Genomic DNA, 20931 nt, shown 5'->3' with positions numbered 1-20931 from the left:
ACAACAGGCTTTACTTCTTTAATTTGAGAAACATCATCCTTAACCTCTTGCACCTTTTCCTCAACCTTACCTTTGTCATTTTTCAACTCATTTACACATTTCAACATATGTTCTACTCTTTTTGCAATACCAATTACTTCTTCCAAGGGTGGTTCATCTTTGAGCCACAACTCTTCCCTGATCTTATCCTCTCTACACTTCAAAACAAATTGATCTCTTATACGTTCCTCATTTGCACCACCATACTTGCAGGTAGAAGGCAATTTCCTTAGGGCAGTTATATATTCTTCCACCGACTCATCTTTTCCTTGTTCACGTTTCCCAAAATGATATCTTTCCATAATGGTACTCACACGTGGTAGATAATGCTTATCTAATTGCAATAAACACACTTCATATTCATCCAAACCCCTTTGCTCTTGTTGAGACAATTCCGGTAAATTTTCAAGCACTTCCTGCCCCTCACCCCCGAGACAATGCAACAAAAATGAATGCTTCCTTTCCGCACTTAAATTAGTACCACACACTTTTGCATAATGTGCAAATATCTTCTTCCACTTACTCCATTTGAGTCTTGGCTCACCTGGATCATTCAAGAAAAATTGAGGTGTCGTCACACTCTGCATTTTCTTAACTTGTAATGTTTTAACTTAATATACACTTTAAAACAACAGCCAATTTTTAACTTCTTGAGTTTAACAACACTTTCAGTGAGAGTGCATAAATATTCATATAAATGCACAAACAAAATAAAAATGAACTAAATTTTATCCTTCCTTAACTGAGAAAATAGCATTTCATACATCTATGAGAAATAAAAAATAAAATATCCTTCAATTACTCTAAACATGGAATATTGTACTCATATTGTTTTACAAATCATATCGTTTGTATATCACCAAATATTCAGGTTCATCGATGTACTTCTTTCTTTTAAAATGCGTTTATTCCTCACACGATGTCTTCAAAAGTGTATATTTCAGGTTCCTTCAAGTAATTATAACATCAAAATCAAACAAACGCAAATGCTTTAACGTTTCTTCTCAGTGCGCGATCTCTTTACTCCAGCAACGACCTTTGCCACTCCTACGCGATGATGGATCGTCACGCAGCCTCCTTAGCTACCTCCGAAGACGTTGCCCTTCACCAAACGATCGCCGATTCCCTCAGCCTGACTCGACTACGTCATCACTCGGCACCGCGTCTCAAACAGGACGAAGCTCCTTAGCTGAACCAAGGATAACGGTCAAACAAAACGGTAACAGCTTACTCCTCTCTTCATAGAGCAATTTAAAAGCGCCGTTTTTCGCAAATCACATTTATAGCTCTCAAGCTTGCTCCACAGCTGTTTTCTCGTATTATTTCAAAAGTTAATTTAACTTCTCCGATTCCTTCCCTTCCTCCACTTATGAATTACTGCCGCTGGGGAACCTCAAACCTTCCCTTTTTAAAAACTACTGCCGCTGGGGAAGTACAATTTTGAATTCACACACAATCCGGTTTCAATATAATATGCCAGAAATCGTTTTTTTAACTTCTATTAAAATAAGGTTGTTCTTCCTCAAAAAATTTCAGGCATCCAAATTCACAAAGTACTTAGCTTGATGTTAAGGTGCTTCTTTTTTACATTCGTCGCCAATGAAAAGTCATGAATAAAACAGGAAAGAAAGTGATTCCTCAGTTGTTAGGTTTATTCATATGCACCCTAACCATCAGCCAACAGCTAATAACTGACCATGCAAGAATCCCTCACACAGAACATTCTAAGTTCCATGGAAACCCCAAGTAATAGATATAGAGAGAATACTACACAATCATTTATTGAAGCACAGCAGATCACCTGTTTCTCAGGGTGCACGATTTGCTAACTGCTTCATGATGATCTGTTCATTGGAACAGCCAGGTCTTGAGTAGGGGTGGGCAGAATTTGCATAATCTTGCTATGCAAAGCTCCACGAAACGGTAAAAAATCTCTGCGAGCACGCGAAAGTTCAGCGAACACGTAGAATTGCTTGTTCCGCCAATTCGCAAAGCTTTTTTCCTGTTCGCGAATGCTGTTTGCGTGCTCGGGGAGAAATAGCTCACAAACACACATTTTGAAAGCGCCAACAGCGAAAAATTCCGCAAAGCAGCAGAATTTTGGCAATTCCGCGATCTCTGCGGAACGCGAAATTTCCCATATTCGGCAAATTCCGCGAGCGGAACGGAATTTACTGCCCATGCCTAGTCTTGAGTCCCCTCCTGAACTCCTGGAGTGATGCTTTAATGGTGGTTGCCTTACCCACCCAATGCTGGAATAGTTTAGATGTTGGCACAGACAGGGTTTGTCCATCTTTCTGTGGTATTGGTTGTCACCTGCTCATTAGCTTCTTTGGAAGCTCCAATCAAATCTGCAGTAGGGCCCCATGACTTCATTGGGAGCAGTAGCTCAGTGTAACACCGAAGCCTACTGTATGGTATACTATGTCTGGGGGGTGTTTTTTTTTATATTTCTTCAGTTCCTGGTGGTTGGGTTGTGGAAGGATGTTAAATCACGTCTTCATGGGTACACATTTCTCCTTTGGCGGAGACATTGGTAAGGGATGAGTGTTTGCAGCAGAGTTTAAGGGTACAATGTCTTTTATGACTTGGTGCTGAACCCCTCTGCACCATGCCGAGACTGCTTGCAACAAGGTACCTGTGACAAGCTAGGAAACCAAGAGCAGCTGTACGTGGAGATTTGTAGTAGTGTATCACACACATCCTGTATGTTGGGGCTGGTTAGTGCTTTGAGGTTATAGTAAACAAAATGGCCTCTGTGGAAACTTCTGATTGTGAGATGTGTGGAACTGATGCACTATGTGGTGAGGAGGAAGGAGATGGAGATGAGAAGAAGGTGAAGAGATGTCCAAAAAGCTCCCCTGTGCAAGGCTTTTTGAAGGGAATGACATGGCGGCCACACTGGGGTTCAGTAAAAATTTGACTTGCCGTTGTGACTCCCAAATGGATTGATTTGATAAGCAAAATATGTATCAATTGACTCTCTCGAAGGACTCAGTGGTCAGTATTAGGCTCCAAGTAGCCAGGGGGCATGTCCAAGATGGCAGCAAGTTAGGAAGTGTGTAGTGTTGCGTCATGATCAAAGCATTCCACGATCCATTGAACGCTTTGGTCAAGGTGCGATCTGGACATGACTGTTGGAGACCGGGCATAGCGGTCAAGTTGCTGACCACAGCAGCTTCGCCTTAAATCAATACTTAATCTACTCTTCCACGTGAAGCTGTCTCTTATTGCAAAGAGAGATTACCACATTGATATTGGCGACGATCCGGCGGAGCTGCGTTCAAACCCACCTGGTGCACACCCTTTAGACCTCGTCACAATCTCTGTCCACATTGTTGGAGGCTTCAGAGTCTTCCACACAGATGAGACTCAATCTTTGCTAATTAAGTATTTGTTACACCGACTTACCCCAGCTGAGTGATCAGCCAGTTGTGTCAAATATGGAGGCCAGGCCAGGGGTGGCATAATACATGCTGCAGCCCATGGTAGGCCTTGGAAACACCTATGCCCTGGGTACCTGGGGTACACTGTTACAGGGGCCAATAAGGTGAACCAGTTCCAATTCGTAATGCACCTGGTGTGCATTGGCATTAATTTAGAGAGAGAACAGCAGGCTGTGGGTCTGATTAGCAGGCCCACAGCCACATTAAGTCATAAACCAGTGAAGCAAAAAGCAAAAATTTGGGGTGACCATAGGATAGCAGACCCTACTCTCCTACACAACCCCCCCCAAACGCAGGGACATTAGACTAACCTTGACCAGTTGTGTCTTCATGTTCTAAGTGGAAGTACCTGGAGAGACCATCTGCATTACCATGGTCAGTCCCTGGGCGGTGCTCCACTGTAAAGTCCATCCCCTGTAGGGAAATGGACCACCTGAGCAGTTTGGGGTTTTCACCCTTCATCTGATTAAGCCATAAGAGGGGCTTATGGTCGGTCTGAATCTTGAAGTGAGTGCCAAACAAGTATGGTCTCAACTTCTTCAGGGCCCACACCACAGCAAAGAACCCCCTCTCAATGGCTGACCAACGTTTCTCTCTGGGGGTCAGCCTTCTGCTAATAAAAGCAATGGGCTGGTCTTGACCATCTACATTAAGTTGTGAAAGCACAGCTCCCACTTCCAACTGAGAAGCATCTGTTTGGACATTGAACTCTCTTGAGTAGTCAGGACTCTTCAGGATAGGTGCAGAGCACATGGCCTTCTTCAGGTCATCAAATGCCTTTTGACAGTTTACTGTCCACTGAACCTTTTTGGGCATCTTCTTTGATGTCAGATCATTAAGAGGAGTCACAATGGACCCCTAGTTCTTAACAAACTTCCTGTAGTACCCAGTCAGGCCCAAGAAAGCTCTGACCTGAGTCTGGGTAGTTGGAGGGGACCAGTCCTTTATGGTCTGGATCTTACTCTCCAGTGGTTGAACTTGGCCTCCACCTACAAGGTGGTCCAAGTATACAACTTTACTCTGCCCTATCTGGCACTTTGTGGCCCTGACAGTGAGGCCTGCCTTTTGCAGAGCCTCTAGCACTTCCCTCAGGTGTGACCAGGTGATCTTCCCAGGTGGAGCTGAAGACAGCAATATCATCCAGATATGCTGCGCAAAAGTCATCCAACCCAGTAAGGACTTGATTCACCAACCTTTGGAAGATGGCAGGTGCATTTTTCAAACCAAAGGGCATCACCACAAATTGGTAATGCCCACCTGGGGTAGAAAATGCAGTTTTGGCTTTAGACTCCTCAGCTAACCTGATTTGCCAATAGCCAGCTGTCAAGTCAAATGTGCTCAAATACTTGGCAGAAGCCAATTTGTCTATGAGCTCATCTGCCCTTGGAATAGGGTGTGCATCTGTCCTGGTGACAGCACTGAGTCCTCTGTAATCCACACAGAACCTCATTTCTCTCTTGCCATCTTTGGTGTGAAGTTTGGGGACTAGAACCACTGGGCTAGCCCAGGGGCTCTCTGAAGGCTCAATAACACCTAATTCCAGCATCTTTTGCACCTCAGTCTTTATACAGTCCCTGACATGGTCAGGTTGCCTGTAAATCTTGTTTTTCACAGGAAGACTGTCACCAGTGACCACCACATGGGTACACCAGTTACTCTGACTGGGTGTCAATACGAACATATGTCTATATGACTGCAAAACTTGTCTACAGTCATTTTGCTGATGTTCAGTGAGGCTGCCATCTAAGTCCACACCGTCAACTGAGCCATCTTCAGGGTTCTGAGTCAGCAGGTCTGGGAGAGGGTCACTCTCGTCCTCCTGCCCCTCATCTGTAGCCATGAGCAAGCCCATGTCTGCCCTGTCAACATATGCCTTCAATATGTTAACATGGAGCACCCTGTGAGGGCTCCTGGGAGTTCCTAGGTCCACCAAGTAGGTAACCTCTCCCTTCTTTTCAATGATAGTATGGGGTCCAGACCATTTGTCTTGGAGTGCTGCTGGGGCCACTGGCGCCAACACCCATACTTTCTGTCCAGGCCGGTACTCAGTCAAGACAGCCTTTTGGTCATGCCAAGCTTTCTGTAATTCTTGGCTGGCCTCAAGGTTTTTGGATGCCTTCTCCATATACTCAGCCATCCTGGAGCGGAGACCAAGTACATAGTCCACTATGTCTTGCTTGGGTTTTCTGAGAGGTAACTCCCATCCTTCCCTCACTAAACACAGGGGTCCTCTTACAGGGTGCCCAAACAACAATTCAAAGGGGCTGAAGCCAACCCCCTTTTGTGGGACCTCTCTGTAAGCAAACAGAAGGCAGGGTAGAAGGATATCCCGAAGAAAAACCAAAGGATTTCCCATCATCGCCTGAGCTTTTCAGGTAATCCTTTGATCATACCCTTTAGGGTCTTGTTGAACCTTTCAACAAGCCCATTACATTGTGGATGATAAGGAGTGGTGAACTTGTAGTTGACACCACATTCCTTCCACATAGCTGTTAAGTATCCTGACATGAAGTTGGCATCTCTATCAGATACTACCTCCTTAGGAAACCCCACTCTGGAGAAAGCTCCAAGTAAGGCCCTGGCCACAACAGGAGCTGTTGTGGTCCTAAGGGGAATTGCCTCTGGGTACCTGGTGGCATGGTCCACCACCACCAGTATCAATCTGTGCCCAGATGCTGTAGGGGGATCCATTGGACCTACAATATCAATCCCCACTCTTTCAAAGGGGACCCCCACCACAGGTAGTGGTATCAGGGGGGCCTTTGTTGTTCCACCTGCTTTGCCACTGGCTTGGCAGGTTACACAGGAGCGACAAAACTCCTTTGTATCTTCAGACATGTGAGGCCAGTGAAAGTGAGGGACAAGCCTGTCCCAAGTCTTGTTCTGGCCTAGGTGTCCTGCTAAAGGAATATCATGGGCCAAGGTTAGAAGGAAGCCCCTAAATTTCAGAGGTGTAACCAACCTCCTGGTTGTACCAGGCTTGGGGTCTCTACCCTCTGAATAAAGGAGCCCATCATCCCAATACACTTTATGGGTACCTTGAGCATTCCCAGCAGCCTCAGCAGCAGCCTGCTGTCTGAGGGGTTCAAGAGAAGGACAGGTTAACTGAGCCTGCCCCAAGTCTGACCTAGAAGATCCCCCTGTCCCCAGAAACTCAACCTGATCAGGTTCAAGCTCTTCAGGGACAGTTCCTTCAGGGGTCTCAAGATCATCTTCCTGTGAAGGCTGATCCTCACTTGTAGGCAGTTGGGAAGGCACAGCGTTTACCCTCCTGTTCTTCTTCTTGGAAGGTGCTTGGTCCATTGTTCCAGGATCCAAGACCTGAGGTTCAGGGAGGCACTTTTTGGCCTGTGACCTGGTCACAGCAAGGACATGTGATGATATCCCTAACATCTCTGCATGAGTCCTGTACTCAACTTCTGACCATAGAGAGCTCTCCAGGTCATTGCCCAACAAACATTCAACTGGGAGATCTGCACTAACCACAACTCTTTTTATGACAGTTACCCCTCCCCAGGAGAAATGCACAATTGCCACACTATGTGTAGTAGTGACATTGCTGGCATTGGTCACCAGGTAATTGTCACCTGGTATGTATTGTCAGGGTCCACAAGGTCAGGTGTTACCATGGTGACACTGGCACATGTGCCCCTGTATGCTTGAGCCACTTTTTCATTAATCAAAGGCGTCTGCCTGTACTTGCCCAGATTACTGGGGCTGACAGTAGTGGACAAATCTATGTCCACATCACAAATCAGAACAGCCTGTGTAGGGGTTCTGACTAGGCCAGACTCTCCCTCAGTTCCCAAGGTGATACCTACTACTCCCTTAGTTTGTGGACCAACACTGCTGACTGTACTATTGGGTGCAGGTGCCTTAGGGGCTGCAGTGTTGGGGGCTCCACCCTTTTTACACTCACTGGTCCAGTGAGAGGTGTTTGTATAATTACTACACCAGGGTTTTCTTTGACCTTCTTTCTTCTTCTTCTTGGAAGTTTGGGGCCCACCCTCAGTATTAGTTTGGGGCCCTGTTGAAGACTTCTGGTCTTAAGCTTTCTGCTCCCCACCCTTCTGGTCAGTTTTCTTTTGGTCACCACCCTGGTTCTGGTTCTGGTTATTTTGCTTAACTCTGGTTCTAACCCATTTGTCTGCCCTCTTTCCCAATTCTTGGGGAGAGGTCAGATCTGAGTCAACCAAAGGTTGATGCAACTGCTGGTTCTGACAATTATTTAAAATGTATTCTCTCATAAGCAAATTGTACAATCCTTCATAGTCTGTAACCTTACTTCCCAGCAACCAGCCCTCCAGAGCCTTAGTGGCACATTCAACAAATTCAGACCAGTCGTGAGTCTGTGTCTTCTGGGTCTCTCTGAACATCAACCTGTACTGTTCAGTGGTTAAGCCTAACCCATCTATCAGAGCACTCTTCAGGACCAGGTAGTTTCTAGAATCCCCATCACTAACTGTGAGGAGTCTGTCTCGGCCTCTACCTTCAAAGGAGAGCCACAAGATTGCTGCCCACTGCTCCTAAGGGATCTGCTGTACTCTGCAGGCTCTCCCAAGTGCAGTTATCCATTTGTGGATGTCATCCCCAGCTTTGTAGGGGGGCACAATCTTACTCAGGTTTCTATTGTCATAGGACCTGTCTTTATCCTTAGGGATAGTGCTGCCACCAGTGGATCCTAATCTACTCTCTCTAGACTGTCTTGCTTTAGCAAGCTTCTCTTGGATCAGGGCTACTTCCAGCTCTCTCTTCTGGATCCTAAGCTCAGCCTCTCTCATGTTGGCCTCATGGTCCCTTCTCTGAGGGCTAGTCATCCCCCTTCTGGAGTGACCATGAGAACCTCTAGAAGCATGGGAAGTGTCAGATTCACCTGAGTGATTCCTTCTCCTCCTAGACTCCTGGTTAAGTCCACTTGGGGGTCTGAGTGGGTTTGACCCTGACTCAGTCCCAAATTGGCTTAAGTTAGCCTGGCTAAGTCTCTTGACTGGCACCTGACTAAGTCTCTCATCATCAGAATCACTTTCTTCTTCCTCCTCTTCCTCCTCCTCATCCTCAGGCTGAGTATCTCCAGTGTTCTGGTTTTCCTCATCTATCTGGACAACAGGGACAGGGATGTCAGTATTATCATCTTCAGTGGGGGAGCCTCCTTCAACATTCCCTGTGGGGTCTGCTTTAGAGGTATTTAAAGCTTCAGATTGGTCTAAAAGCTCTCTGAGGTGTGCTGTGGTAGGGGCTGGACCCGTCTTGAGACCTCTTAAGGTACACAGCTGCCTCATTTCTTTAAAGATTAACATAGCAAATTTGGATGGTGCCTTTGGAGGGTCACTCTCAACAGGGACAGGTCCAGTGGACCCCTCTGCTCCAGACATTGCTCTAGTGTGGGTGGATATGTTGCAATCTACCTACACTGGTGTTTACCTACTAAACCTATCTAGTAGTTGTAGTCAGGGTGTGCTACTCCCTATCCTCTACAACAACTAAGTTCAGTAGAACTTAAGTATACTAGTCTTGTTTTATATGTACCTAACAGGTACCTGTATGATCTTTCAAATGATACTCTCAAAGATTGTAATGGTAAAACAACAGCAAGCTCAAATCCCAACCTCTGCTTACCAATGTGAGAAGTTGGCCTGGTATATGATGCTCACTAGTTCTAGTGATCACCTTGTACCATGCCAAGCAACCCTTATGATGATTGGTTGTAAGTCAACCTTACAGACCAGCTATCCTAGTAGCGTGGACAAAGCAGTCTTAGGCTAAACTCTGTAAAGGCATGTGAAGCAAGCTGTTTTACCATACACAATCCCCTTGAATACCAAATGAAAGGACACCACACAGATATATATTGAAAATATATATATTTATTTACTACAAATATCCCCTATACTCTTAATGAGCACAGAAGCAAATGCGTTAAAACAAAACACAGTTTAAATATACAAAAGTTGCACAATATGGATGAGCCCTAGGGGCCACTTAAACCATATACTAAAATAGTGGTATAAGAACCACCAATTGGAAAGGAAATAGGCCTAGGGCCTGGGGAATCGCTGGAGCTGTTCGGGACTAACAGTGAAGAAGTCGTCGGGAAAGGCCCGCGGGACTTGGGTGCAGCGCTTAAAGCACACGCATGCACCAATGCAATGTCAATGGTGCGTAAAAGTTATAAAGTTACTGTTTTAGGAACCTTTCAACTGACCTAGAAGGACAAAACTTTAGATCTAGGCACTAGAGGTGTGTACCAGTGTAGGAACACCGGCATTGCTGAGTTACCTCACCCACAGGAAGCGGGTGCACAGGTGCCAAGTAGTGTCGGGTTTCGTCACGCAGGTCGATGGTGCCTGGAGATGAAGATGCTGCAGGCGGGTCGTCGAGGAGAGTTTCGGTGGATCCAAGGATGGATCTGAAGATGTGAAGACCTGAAAGCAGAGGGGACAATGTTCAAAGTCACTAGCCAGTGACTACCGTGGAACCAGGATGGAACCAGGCAATGTCGGGTGCAAACAGGCGATGAGGTGCAGAGTGCAAAAGGGCCCCACGCAGATCGTAGAGATGCTGGGGGGCTGATCTTTGGTGCAGATGCTGCTCGGTGGTGGGGCTTGTCAAACCTCAAAGCACAGCATCGAGGGAGCCTCGGGTGCTGCGCAGTCAGCTTCTCGGGGGTCTTTCAAGATGGCCAGTCCCACGTCTCTCGGTGCCTCCACGGGTCTCTTCTTTTCATGGACTGTGGATCGGGCTGTGAGATGTCTGGGAATCTAGGTCTTCTCAGGCTCTGGGCTCGGGCTCCGGCGGGAGGCGGCGGCAAAGCAGATGTCGAGTTGCTGGTTGGTGCCTGTATTCACAGGGTGGTCACTCCTTGGCCACAAGGGAGATTCTCTTCAGTCTTCTGTGCAGCAGAATGTCGAAGTCCAGTTTGCTTCTTAGTTTCAAGTCGAGTTCAGGATGATCTGAAGTCTTGGGACACAGCTCCTACTCTTATTCCAAATCTAGGGGCCGGATTACCTACTAGGTTCCTCCTCTGGGTGGGACCAGGAAGGGGTTGGCTACACCCCCTTTCCTTTGTCCATCTCCGCACCAAGACTGGGGCTGGAAAGCCCCAGCACCGGTTTGGACTGGCTTATGCACAGGGACACCTTGTGTGCCCCAGGCATGTCTCATTCTATTCAGCCCTGTCCTACCCAATACACAAAATCCTGTCTGGGGTGGTGCTAGCACCTCCCAAGGCAGGAAACCCTTTGTCCAAGCCTCCCTCGCTGGAAGGACTCCCAGCATCAGGAGGTCAGGCTTGTGTCTGTGGTGGCAGCATCCATTTTGTGATGCTGAGGCTCATGTTTAACTTTACCCGGGTTTCAGGTTATGTACATGTCGTGTCCCTCTAGAAGGGTGGAATGCTACCCCCGTCGCCAGAACTGGCGAGGGGGTAGTATTCCAATTCGTATGACACCTTACTCGACATGTTTTGATAAAGCCAAACCAAAGATAGCATTTAACCGCGAGGTACATAATGCACTTAAGAGTATATGGTATGGCAGTATCATGGAACAGCTAAAGAACGTGGTTCCGATAGCTGCAGACAGGCTCAGCTCATGCTAGAACACCATCTCACATGTTTCCAAGCACTCTGCCTCCAGGATTGATGAGGCCTTCCATAGGAGTGGCTGATAGGAACATATGTGTCCATTTTAAGTTAGATATAGACATACTATACCTAAGTAAGGGGTGATTACACCGACTTACCCCAGCTGAGTGATCAGCCAGTTGTGTCAAATATGGAGGCCAGGCCAGGGGTGGCACAATACATGCTGCAGCCCCTGGTAGGCCTTGGAAACACCTATGCCCTGGGTACCTGGGGTACACTGTTACAGGGACCAATAAGGTGAACCAGTTCCAATTCGTAATGCACCTGGTGTGCATTCGCATTAATTTAGAGAGAGAACAGCAGGCTGTGGGTCTGATTAGCAGACCCACAGCCACATTAAGTCATAAACCAGTGAAGCAAAAAGCAAAAATTTGGGGTGACCATAGGATAGCAGACCCTACTCTCCTACACCATGACACAAGTGGACAGCCGTTCTACACATATACTGTCTACACGGGGAGGTCCAGAGGCAATGATCCAACTTATTGGACATTACAAGCCACCTTTGTGTGCTAGATCTCTGATACACATTGCTGTACCCGGCTAAATCATGGGCTACTTACAAGGATAACATTCATTTCTTCACTTTACCTTGGGCTTCCTAGGCCGCAGGACCTCACACCTTATGACCTTGCAGGCTGCCGAGCAAAGGTTCTGCATCGTCCTCGAGGATCCTGTCAATGAGGTCTTGCGATGTAAAGTCCAGCATCGAGGATGCTCCAAACAAAGGGCATCAGTGTGCTAACTGAGGTGGATGGCATGGGGGAGTGGTGGATGAAGCGCTGCTAGCACAGCAAACTCATAGACCTTGACATCGTCCCACAATGGAGGAGGCAGCAGAAGTATGAGTGCAGAGGGTGGCAGATGTGCTGAAGCAGACCACTGACTCATTCTGTTTGCCTCCACCCTCACCAGAGCACATGGTAAGTGCAGGAGGCTTGGACTCGGTGTCCTCCGAGGCGGGGTCTACAAGAGACAAGAGCCTGACACTGAGAGCAGCTGATGATATTGTTTTACATTTATGGATTGGCAATGGCAACAGCCATGAGGTGCTTGGGGTGAATGAGGGAGGGAGGAGTTGAGGAGTGGCGTGCGCGTTGGGTAATGCAAGGCTTGGAGTTCTATCGATCTGGGGGCCTGGCACCGAGGTTTGAAACGGAGCACTTAGGAGCCAGCCATAGACCCTCATTCAATCATGTGTATGGTACTCTGATGAAATGTATAGCTGATACTAAATGTTTGTAGTTTATTGAATTGTAGGATAGAGTTGGGATACTTCTTAGTTATTACAGTGACCCAGAAAGTTGGTATAATCCTGGGATGATATGGGATGGGGCAGGCCTCAACTCTCTACAAGAGCACCCACATAGGCACACTAATGCCCCCACAACCTTTCCACCACCCATCCCTATGGCAAAAAATTATAACTTTCTAACATGGAATGGATTGCTACTCTGTGCAAAAGGCATGGTGTTTACACTTATTTGAGATTGTGACAGACACACTTTACCTGCCTGCAAGAGATAGTGCTGAGTAAATTGGCCACAATATGGAGAGGCCGATATACAGAACCACATAATCCTCACAGGCGAGGCGAACATTAGTGTAGGGTGTTTAAAAAAGAGGAGGGGTCCAAAAAGACTCCAAGGCTATATCAGTCTTCACGTAGTTTAGTGTAAGCGGGACACACTCAGAAAACTCTGGACCTCTTGAGTTTTGAACAGTAAAGTTTTTAAAGGGGATGGTGAGTGTGCTTCCAACATTTCGGTGTATCATCAGGCTGAATCCTTACTCGTATAGATTGAGTCAAAAGTCAATTTTTTTATATAGAAAGGAAATCTTTATTGTTCTAGTTAAAACATGAACAGCCGACACGTGTTTCGCCCCTTTGGTGTATCGCGCCAGGGCTTTTTCAAGGCTATTTATATATCAATCTGCTCATTGCAGTTCAGGTGTCCCCTACACAATACAAAGGATTGTGGGAGATCGAAAGGATAGATATGTGATAGTTGATGTCCGACTTAATTGTTACTTAATGATGACCCAGTAGCTATAATAGTGATATATTATGCACCTAATGAGCAGCAGGTAGAGTTCATCTGCCCACTGACACCCCAGCTGCTGCAGGACCTGAGTGCTCCCTGCCTTTGGGGGGCATGGAAGAAATTGGGTTGTTGATTGACTGAGGAGTGTGCCCTGGATAAGCAGCAACCACAATCCTTGTCAGGTTGAGGCACAAGCCAACCCTAAATGAACCTGTGTTAAACTCCCTGGTAGCGTGGTACAGAGCAGTCAGGCTTCACTTAGAGGCAATGTGTAAAGTGTTTCTGCAACATTTCAAACAGTAATAAAGTGAAGATACTTTACAAAAAGGATCCCACACCAAGTTAGAAACATAGAGTTATTTTTAATAAATAAAACAAGACCACAATGAAGAATGAAAAATCAGTAGAACTGGAGATATGCAGATTTAAAGATGTTAGTAAATATAGCGCCAAAAAGCACAAAGCATCAACTGAGGATAACTGGTTGCGCTGGACAGGGACAAAGTCACAAGTTCAGTTCAGGCAGCCTGCAATGAAGAACGGGTAGGCTACAGGGACCCAGTTAGGCCAGCTGAACAAAGGACTTTAAAACCTTGGTTGCAGAGCATTGCCAGGGTCTGTTTCGAAGATGCGTTGCACAGCCGAAATTATGTGTAGGTTGAGAGATGCAGCGAGTGCATGGTCCTTCGACATTTTTGAGGATCTCATCGACAAAGACTTGTTATGCGAAGTTTGGCGTCGAGGATGTGCCATGCAGTGTCCAAGAATTGGGTGGCACCACTTGGCAGGGTCGACTCACAAATGTCAGAGTCCAGACGTCAGGTTGAAGGATGTTGGAGCCTTCTCTCTCCGCGGCAGCCAACTCGCCCTTGGAGTTACTTTGGGGTCCTGGGTTCAGCAGATAAAGGTCCAGTCCTTCTCACCCAGGCATGAGGGAGACGCGTCAGCACAGCAGGGTAGCAGTTCCTCAGAGCAGGAGTCCAGCAGCGTGGCAATCCTTGTAGTAGCACAGCAGCCCTTCTTCCTGGAAGAGTATCCTTGGCTCTACAATTGAACTGAAGAGGTGGTGTCTGAGGTCCAATATGTATACCCAGTTTTGCCTTTGAAGTGGGGAGAAGCATACATATCAATACGCATATTATTCAGAGCCACATCACTCACATGCACGTCTAGATTATTTTTTTGTGTGATATGACCTAACAGAAGATAGCAGATATTCTTGTCAGACCATAATCCTTTAGTATTTGAGATTCAGGGAGACTGGTCTAAAACAAAGGCCTCCTGGAGTTTTCAACAGGTTCTATTAGTAAATGAGAATTACTGTAAGACCATGAGAAACTGGATTCCTATGTTTTTTAAGGAAAATATATGGAGCTCTCCAATTGGTGTGTTTTAGGATACTATGAAGGCATGTATGTGGAGGAAATGCTACAGTTCTCTCTGAACCATGGGAGGAAAGAAAAGTGGATAGTTCGGGATTGCTAAAATATTTTAGCTGTGGCAGAAGAAAATTTGTTTTAGCTGCACAGCAGGGAGAAGAAGCGGGGGAGGTCCAATTAGAAGTAGCAGTTGCAAGAGCAGCAATAACTGAAATCTTCTCAAAAAGGGCAGCTGTTAAATGAACAATCTCTGCGCTACTTGCACACTAGGTTAGACTATTGTCTAAGCACAAGAGATATTTGCACACATATAGTGACAGCAGAATACTTGGCATGAACGATTTCGGATCACAACCCATTGAAGCTGATGTTGTGATGGAGGGGGGCCCGACCACGAGTTCCCACACGCAGACTGCCAGTGGAAGCATTAACAGATGACCCCTTCCGGCAACGAATCGTCCCGCACATACAACAATATTTCACGGATAACAAGAGGACAGCAACAGATCAGATGGGAGAGTGGGATGCATTCAAGGTATTGAATAGGGGATATTGTATTAACACCAAGGGGGGTACAGACATCATTGACCAGGGAGCTGACACAAGTAGAAAAAGAGTTGAAAAGGGCAGAGAAGTACATGGTTGGTGTATAGAATGAGGAAGAAACTCTCCCATAATACAGAAGTGCCATGCAGAGCTATGGCATAGGTTGGGATGCATCTCATACAGAACATACATAGCACATCTGCAAGAGGAGGGTGATAAGGCAGGTAGAATACTAGTCTGGTTACTAAAATTGGGAGAGAACAGATTACCCATAGGGACTATATGAGACTCAACTACAATGATAGTTAATGCACAGGAGGAGATATGTAAAGTGTTCATGGACGATTATAGCAGATTCTATGCAGCAAAAGGGGCGGCAGATGCTGCTGACTTGCAGAATTATTTGGGAGGGATAGCTGCACCCACTGTCACCCCCGAGGTAGACAGGAACTGGAAGAGCCCCTCCAAATTGAGGAATTCTGGGCTGCTATATCCAAGATGGCAAGGAATAAAACACCAGACTTTATTTTTTGTTTTTCAAATCAAAGAAGTCTTTATTCGATACATGATCATAAAAGACAATTACATTTAAAACAATAATATCTTAGCATCCATCCTCCTTGTAAGGGGAGGTTACAATCTTATAAGTCCATATTTACTCCATCATAAAATACAATAAATTCGTTTAAAAAACACAATAAAATTCCAAAGTTCAATAACCATGATGCGTTCAACCAGAATTTAATTTAGACCAGGTAAGATATAATCTCTTTTTTGGGAGACCTAACGTATCCAGTGGCAATTATAAGTTACTCAGCCACCAGACTTAGATTGGCTACCATTTTAGTTTTCGGCTATAATATAAATCATACATGTATCAGGCAGCCGAACAGAAGGGGGATCTTCACTCTCCGTAAGGGAAGCACTGATAGAGGAATTCCCCAAGAAGGGTAGGGATTTATGAGACATCCGTTCCACTCACCCGCTGTCGCTCCTAAACCAGGACTACAAAATACTCAGCCGTATCCTGGATAATAGATTACTACCCTTGATGCCTACATTGGTACACCCTGATTAGAACGGGTTCATATTAGCACGCAAAACCTTTCTCAGTGTGCAGCGACTGCTAGCTATGTTGGATATGGCCAAAAGTAACAAGGGCTTGGAGGTGACTGTCTCTCTGGACATCGAGAAAGCCTTTGATACACTGGGGTAGCCGGACCTGCAGATGCTATTGGAAAAAATGGGATTAGACCTCCAAAATCGGAATTGGATGTTCCTCTTATACACAATGCCATTAGCCAGGGACCAAGTGGGGAGATGATCTTGGAAGAATTTGAGATGGCACGAGACAGGGTTGCCCCTTGTTCCCCATACTCTTTGCCCTGGCAGAAGATATGGCATGTCCACTGTGCAGCCAAGCCCCCGGATTGGGGCATATCCTATGGGGGAGAACGGACTGTGGTTTCTCTGTATATGGACAACCCTCTTTTATACCTCAAGGACCTACTCAAATCGCTACTGGGGCTCATGTAAGTACTAGGTTGATTTGAGAAGTTTTAGGGCCTCAGGATTTTGAAAAGAATTGCTCACTATCTTTCCCCACAGGCACGTAAACAGGTTGTGATCGCCCTTGTTGGCTCAAGGCTTGATTATTGTAACTCACTCTATGCCGGGGCCAACAAGGGCCTCCTACAACGCCTACAGGTTGTACAAAACGCCGCGGCACGTTTTGTTCTGGCTCTCCCGTGGCGGTCTTCTGCGACCCTGGCAAGGAAGAATCTCCATTGGTTGCCCATCTCTTCCAGAGTTTCGTTTAAACTTCTCTGCCTTACTTACAACGCCTTGAGGGCAGGCCCGAATGATGCCTTGGGATCCTTGCTATCCAGGTATGTCCCAAACAGATGTCTCCGCTCTTTAGAGCTTAATCAACTGGTAGTTCCACGCGCTAGGATGGCGAGATGGGGGAGCAAGGCCTTCTCCATTCTTGCACCACAACTATGGAACACTCTTTCCCTGGAGATCAAGTTACAGCCTTCACTTGATCTCTTCAGGAAAGCTTTGAAAACTTGGTGCTTCATTAAAGCCTATCAGTGAGCTCTTGTTTCTGGTTGCCGTCAGCTAGTTTTTGAGTTAGGTGCCTTGACGCCCACTGGGCATAGCTGCGCGTAGATAAATCACTTTTCATTCAGGGCTAACTGGGAGAAATCAGGCCTTTATCATATGACCGAGTGATTGGTCGAAGGTAGGATGGCTTGCCCGCATTCAAAGCTGACATCAAGGGCCGACACGTTTCTGTATCTGGGGGTGCATGTTTACCATGTAGAAAATGATCTAATTGGTAGTAACTTTGGGAGGGTTCTGCAAGTCATGAAGAATGCGGTTGTGTTCTGGTGCAGTCTCCCATTGTCTGTGGTAGGCCATGTGGCGATAGCCAAGATGTTGGCCCTCCTCAGGATTCTCTACCTTCTCTCTGCAATCCCATCAGTGCTGAAACGCCCCTTTTCTGCAAAACTGCACACCTTGCTGTGAGATCTGATCTGGGGAGGCAAGAGAAAGACAGTGGTGTTGACTAAAGTGCAGCTCCCGCTTGTGGAGGTGGGTCTCAGGGTCCCGAGTTACAAGTATTATTATGCAACTGTGCAATTACAGTGGCCCCTGAGGTGGAATGGAGGTTCGAGGGGGGCCTGAACTCAAGGGGCCTCATTAATGAGAAATGCCCATCGCTGCATGAAAGCAGTGATGGGTCACTTCTCAGTGCGCACTTCCTGCGACATACCTGATGCATCATATTTAATGTATGACACATCATGTCACAAGGAGTTACAGATACTTCAGTATTTCTGACGTATCTGTAAGCGTAAAAGTGACGCATTGCTGGAGTGTGTCACAAAAGTGACGCAACCCCAGCAATGGGTCCTTTCACATGGGGCAAGCCCCATATCGAAGGGCCTGCGTCAGTCTTACGCCTGCTGTGAGTCAGGCGCAAGATTTTGATGCAACGGCGTCCTAGAAGTGACGCCGTGAAATCTCATAGATTTCACTGCGTCACTTCCACAAGGCTTTTTGCGGGGTACGCCCCCTGCATACATTATACCTGACGCAGGTATAATGTAGCACAGGGGTTTACAAAGTGATGCATCTGCTTAGATGCGTCAATTTGTAAATCGTGCGCAACAGGAGGCATGTTTTACGCTGCCAATGCGTCACAAAAAGTGACACATCGGAAGCACAAAACTGACGCAAGGCCTCATAAATGAGGCCCCAGGTGCTTAGGCACTTATAGGGACATGACTGGGTGTGGGGCTGGCAGTTTACACCTCACTGACAGGACATGCTCCTGCCCAAACCTTACAGAGACGCCAAGAATAGCTGGACCAAAAGCCTAGCCAGAAGGCCTGGCCCTGGGCATCTTCTGCTGCATGGGGTGGTACAGAGGAAACTGTCTATGATGGGGGACAGGAGGAACTGCCCACTGGTGGCGTGCTACAGTGCTTACTGGAACACAGCAGTGGGCCTAAAGGTGTAAGGTCCTTTTACACCATCCTGTGTGCACAGCTATCACGGCCGACTGATGATGTCCGAGCTAAGTGGATGTAATGTATAAACCACAATATTACTGATATGCAGTGGGTACTTACCCCTCTTTTACGCCGCTGTTGCATCACTTTTGTGACGCAGCGGCGGCGCAAAAGATGCACCATGCTGCCGGGTATTTACAGCATGACGCATCTGGGAGATGCGTCACATTGTAAAGCCCTGCGCCAGAAGTAGGCGTTCCTGCGCTGGGGGGGGGGTTCCGGCACAGGAACGCCTTCCAAAAGTGGCTGAGTGAAATCTACAAGATTTCACTCAGTCACTTTTGAGCCCATGCTGCGTCAAAACCCTGCGCCTGAAGCAGGCATAAGAATTGGCGCAGCATTGTCAAGATAGGGCCCCCAGAGCATTGCTGGAGCTGTGTCGCGCTTGTGACGCAACTCCAGCAAAGCGCCATCTTTACAGTAGCAGATGTGTCACGCATCTGTGCCGTTTTTACACCATGGTGTGCCGCATTGTAAATGCGGCGCATTCATGGTGGCAGAGCCGTGGCGCACAATAACTGGCGCATCCCTGCTGATTTGCAGGGATGCACCAGTTATTGTAAAAGTGCCCCTAGGTGTGGCACACAGGACGCCCACTTTTACCTCATGTCGTGGGACTGCACAGAGGTGGCAACAGCCTGAAGGGCAGTGCTGACTGAACTAGTGGAAATTGTGGGCATGGTTTTGGACCACCATCCAGAACTCTGCCTCCTGGGCTGGGTGCCTGGACCTCAAAGCATGCAAACTAGAATGCAGGATGATAGGATCAACACTGGTCCTGTGTAGACGCCGCATCACAATGGCATGGAAGTCAGCAGATCCCCCGCCGGGGTTTGTAGTGTCTCTGGGACTTAATGAAGTGGGCAAAAGCAGAGCCGGCAGCCATCACAACATGTAAATGGACAGGCCGAGTGCTGGGTATTACAGTGTGGGACACATATCTTACAAAATTGGACGGACGTACAGGCCATACATCACCCATTCATGTGCTCCCTCACATCTTCTATTTAATTGGATCATAATAATTGCTTTTATTAGTACATGTTCATGTGCCTGCTCGCTATTGTTGTAAATCTGTTTGCAGTGTTTGTCTGTGGGTGGCCGGGTGCATAAATTGTAATGCAAATTAGATTTTCTCACTTGTGGTGATTAAAGTGTGGCTAAGCAAAACAAGTGTTTGATTTTTTCCTTGCTTTTTTACACTGCATTTCCATGAAAGAATTTAATTTTAATTAGCTAAGACATCTGTTTTGTTTTCTCCAGATTATAGTACCCATGTGCAGTTACAGAGGATTGTGGACTCTTTTGCTAGCCCATCCTGTAAGCACAACTTCCATCAATCATGGCTCGCTCACCTGGACCCATATTGTCCATGTTGGCATGAAGAATGCATGCAGAATGGTGGGCGTGTGTATAGTCTGATTTTACGATGACTATGAGATATGTGTTCAAAGCCATGAGCGAGATAACACGCAGAGCTATGATTTATGGACACTGACACTGTGCCGAGGCTACATATCTTGAGATAGGTGTGAGGGAAGAGTAGTTCAAGTACACAATTCACCATCCACACCAGCATTACTTGCCCTCATGTAGTCCAGGTTAATGGGTTCAGTTACTAAGGCTTGTGTTTGAGTTATTCCAAAACATGACGGGGCATATAATTAATGAGGAGATACAAAATTATCGCCGCTTTTGCCTCCGTTTTCGGACAAAAAGCAGCGATAATTTTATCGCCTAATCAACAAGGTCACGCTATCGCGTGAAACCTTGCATTAGCGCCTGTTTTCTGAACCCCCAGCTTTGCATCTCTAATGAGATGCAAAGTGGGCGTTCCTGCCCTGACATAACTGGAGAAATGTTGCTAAGCGACATTTCTAGCAACAAGCAAAGTAGCGATAACCTCTGTTACGCCTCTTACGCCTGCTTCAAGACTGACTTAGCCATGAAATCCTATGTAAGTTGGATATCATGGCTAAGTATGCCTTGCCCTATCATCAAGCTAGCGCCAAGTGGGCTGCGCTCCAGTGGGCAACCGATAACCTTATAGATATTTTTGCTCTTTAACGTTTCTTCTGGCACCATACAAATGGCATCTTCTGTGAATAAAAATAAAAAGAAACATAAATTAGATTCTAACCCCAGACTATATACATTTCGTCTCTCTTATTTACATTACTTAACGGCAGTCAGAAAACTAACAAAACACATTTTTCAGAATACATTTTTCAGATTTTTCTGAAACTTCATTGA

The 20931-nt window shown here is 46.5% G+C and overlaps 1 long non-coding RNA gene across 3 annotated transcripts in view; it reads right to left on the bottom strand.

Moving 5' to 3' along the window:
* Positions 1-13514: 13514 nt before the first annotated feature.
* LOC144781326 (uncharacterized) overlaps positions 13515-20931 on the bottom strand; it is a 118692-nt gene continuing 111275 nt past the window's right edge. For 2 of the 3 annotated variants that reach the window (XR_013600968.1, XR_013600963.1), the window contains one exon: positions 15632-20777. This is a non-coding gene — a long non-coding RNA (uncharacterized LOC144781326). Of the gene's footprint in view, positions 14273-15631; positions 20778-20931 lie in introns of those variants that run through there. The other variant, XR_013600975.1, reaches the window with a different exon arrangement.

The sequence above is a fragment of the Lissotriton helveticus genome, chromosome 1_1, assembly GCF_964261635.1.
Source record: "Lissotriton helveticus chromosome 1_1, aLisHel1.1, whole genome shotgun sequence".
Taxonomy (NCBI): Eukaryota; Metazoa; Chordata; class Amphibia; order Caudata; family Salamandridae; genus Lissotriton; species Lissotriton helveticus.
This window is presented reverse-complemented; position numbering and strand designations above follow the sequence as displayed.